We start from the raw sequence: 3661 nt of genomic DNA, 5'->3' as shown, positions 1-3661 counted from the left end.
AACCGGTGGCATCCGCCCGCGAGCCGATGCCTCACAAAGGGAGGCGGTGGCTCAGGGCCCGCGTATCCCTGCGCCGGTTGGGTGTGGAGTATGTGCTGTGGCCGAGCCCATCCCCCAGCCTTTGTCTCCTGTCCGGGTTTGGAACCACGACCCGCACCCCCTGTCCCCCGGTTTTTGCCCCCGCCTTAGCTGCCCGAAGGTTCCGGGCAGTGACCTGTGCTTCGGGGAGCGGAGCCGGGGGCACGCGCCCGCCCCGTTCCGGCCTCTCGCCCGATTCTTCTCCGGGCTGCCGTGTCAGCCAGGACGTATCCGGCGCCATTGTTGTTCCCAGACACTTGTCGCCTGGGCACCGAGTTTTCTCTTAGAATTCTGGAGACGCAGCCTAAAATTCCGATGTCCAGGTGCTTAACTCAAGGTTTCCCTTTGGGGGAAATTCCGGGGAGGGGGTCTATTTAAGGTAAAGCCACTCAAGCGATGTAGAAAGAAAAGACTTGGGGTTTGGAGAAGCTTTTATTTTCATTCTAGCTCAAACTTAAAAAGTAAGAGTAGAGGCAAACCAGAGATTATGGGGAACTTGTGAAACAAACGAGGGAGCCTAGAAAAGCAGACCCATGAACGATGATTCGCAAACATCTGATAACAAATACGTCCTGGGTCTGGCTGCCCGAGGTCGCTGTATCTTGGAGGCAAAAAGCCTTGGCTTTCTTTGGATACTTTAAAGAAGACAAAGTTGGTTTTGACAGCGGGTTTGGATTTCGATTGAGTGAGAAGCCTGGAAACTTCCAAACGTCCCAGGTTTGGGAAGAACAAAATTAATCCAAGCTCGATTTACCAAGTCTAAGCAGGAAACCAGAAGCGTAGGGGGTCTAGCTGGCACTTAGTACCTGCAAAACGCACAAGAACGTTAAATATTTAGAACAACTTAAAGCCCTCCCGGAAGCCTCCCGAGACCTAGACACTGGCGGGAGACAACACTATGTTGTGGCTTCTCGAGACCTTTTCTACAAGTGGATTTCCACACTTAGTGGAATTCTTAAGCAGATAACCCGGAGCACTCGGATTTCCCTAATAAAAGGGCAATCAAAACGTGTATTATAATCTCAAAACCAACCGGCAGGACTTCAGGAGTTTGGGGAGAAATTTCGACACTTTGCTGCTCCTAAAATGGCTGCGGTCTGCATGAGGCAGGCTGACGCTGTTACATAATGAAAACTAAGGCCATGGACAAACCCATTTTACCCTTCCTTCAAAAAGCACTAAATACTACCTACTGTACGCCAAGAAAATATGAAAAGTATTTTTGTGTGCTACGAAAAAATTTCTAAGCAATGGCTCTGAGTTTTTGTGAACTGTCTACTTAAACGTGATTTTCATTGTTTTTAAGTTTTCGGCTAAAATCTAATTGCTACTAAGTCAAATATTTTTGGTTATATGGTTTGCAATCAAGCTGCATAAATGGTTAGGAAAAATCTAGAAAGGCTTGTAAAAACCAGTTTCTATTTTTAACCTGCCGAGGGACTATTTTTGCTTCCTTCCCTCACAAAGGAGTTCGGAGGGTTATTCAATGCGACGGCGTGCGCCGTCCTTCGCCCATAAATACGCCTCTCTCGGCTCTGCGTCAGGCTTTCAGGGAGCGAGCGCAGAGGTTCTTGCCGTTGCTGGAGGCACTGCTTGAGGAGCCGGCAGATAAGTTTTTCTTATTAAAAAGAGAAATTAGAATTCTTTAGGGTTATATTAAATAGCGAGAATACTTACTGTAGATGTGGCTTAGCATTAAAATCTCAAAGTAGCCTTAATCTTATTTAAGGGAAAATATGAAGACTTAAAAGTAAATTCAGAAAGGAAGATAGAAGAAAAGAGATTTCTAGAACTTGACGGAGGTTAAGAGATGAAGCTTCTTCATGGAGTTAAAAAAAAAAATTTCTCATTGCTGAAAGGACTGAAAAGTCCGAATTTTAGAAAGCCTTGAAGGGCAAACTTTAAAAATGGCATTAAAACGTAGATGACATAAATAGAAACTAATCATTTTAAAGAAGTCAAGTTATAGATAACTAAAATATTTTAAAAGCCGTCTTTTAAAAAGTCGAAGGTGATTTTAAAAGACCTTCAAATATATGGCGCAGGAAACATTGCGTCATTTGAAGCCTAATTGATCTTAAGGCATTAGCCGAAAATTGATGGAAATGTTAATTAGGAGTAGTAGGATAAAATTGTGGAAAAGATCAGAAATTCGAAGTGGAAAACTTGGAAGACAGAAGTGTACAGGAGGAAGGTGAAGAAAAATCTTAGAGAAGATAGAAGATAAAACACGCATTTTAGAAAAATAAAACCGAAAGGTAGGAAGCAGAAGAAAGTATTGAGACAAAGCTAGAAAACCAAGCAACTGAGGGCGAAGATGACAAATTAACTAGAAGATAGAAAAAACAAGGTTGAAAATTCTGTCAAGGAAAAGTATTTAAGCTAGAAAGAGAAAAGCAAGCTAAAGCATTCAAGATAGACATCAAAAAATTAGAAGATAGAAAAGTTTAAAGCCAAAAAATTTGGACAAAGTACAACAAAAACGAAGGAGGAAATTAATTTTTTTGTAGTAATAAGAATTTCTTATACAAGCCCACGAATCATATCTGGTGGTGCAGAAATTAGATTTGAGAAGATGAGAGCGTTTATTGTAGACCAGGACCAACTTAGAAGAATATCCGGAAGGAAGCTAGAAGGGGTATTGGTTAAAAATCGGCAAAAAGCTTACTAAAAGGACTGAAGTAATGTAAAAACTAGGATGTTTTTGAAACTTAAAAATTTGAAAGGCCTTAAATACATGAGCTTAGTTTTCATTGGAAAATTTAAAGGACTTTCATAAGTGAAGTGATTCAAGATCAAGAATAACCACCGAGTTAAAACGTTTTTGCATTGGACTGAGCTCAGATGGTCTAAACCCTGAGGACTAGCGTTAATTGAGAGCTGACCCAGGTGTGACACAGAAGTGGATTCAGTGACGCTAGGAAGACAGGAGCAGCAGACAGGATCCCAGGAGCCAGTGTGGTGAAGCTAGGACTGAGGAGCCAGCAGCAGTTCGTGGTGAAGATAGGAAAGAAAAGACCGGGAGCCAGTGCGATGTGGTGAAGGAAGCTAGGAAGAAGGAAGGAGCCCTAACGATTTGGAGGTGAAGCTAGGCGAGGATTCCAGAAAGGAGGAGCCGGTCCGATTGCTGACGCTAGCGTGCGGCTGCGCGACCCCGCGGAGGCGGCGAGCAGGCGGTGTGGAGGCTAGATAGAGCCTAGAGCAGCGCCCCGGTGCGCGGCCGCGGGGAGAGCCAGTGGTGGTAAAAGTCCGGGAGGTCGGCCGTGTCCTGGTCTTTGGTAACTTTATGGTAACTTCTGTTTACTAATAGTAATGGGGGAGTCGTGTACTTAAGCGGCGAGGGATTTATTATGGGATGTAGGCCGATTTCCGGGTGTCGTAGGTTTCTCTTTTTCAGGCTTAATTTCTCATGCATCTTGTCTGAAGCTTTTGAGGGCAAACTTCCAAGGCCCGGAGGAATGGTAGATGGCAAGTGTTTTGGTTTTGTCTTTTAACGAATTTGAGGGAAACATGAATTTGAGACAAAAGGCAAGTTTTGTAAGCAGTTTTTGTTTTTAGCTCGGGGTAATGGAACTATTCGGGT

General features: G+C 43.8%; 1 long non-coding RNA gene across 1 annotated transcript; it reads right to left on the bottom strand.

The window, feature by feature from the left end:
* Positions 1–494: 494 nt before the first annotated feature.
* LOC112479223 lies at positions 495–1761 on the bottom strand. Its single transcript, XR_003046114.1, has 2 exons — positions 1112–1761; positions 495–884 (listed from the first exon to the last, which is right to left on the bottom strand). It is a non-coding gene; the product is annotated as an uncharacterized LOC112479223 (long non-coding RNA).
* Positions 1762–3661: the final 1900 nt, after the last annotated feature.

This window comes from Pteropus alecto, unplaced genomic scaffold (assembly GCF_000325575.1).
Source record: "Pteropus alecto unplaced genomic scaffold, ASM32557v1 scaffold43, whole genome shotgun sequence".
NCBI classification, from domain to species: Eukaryota; Metazoa; Chordata; class Mammalia; order Chiroptera; family Pteropodidae; genus Pteropus; species Pteropus alecto.
The sequence above is the reverse complement of the archived record's forward strand: the minus strand, read 5'-3'. Positions and strand labels throughout refer to the sequence as shown.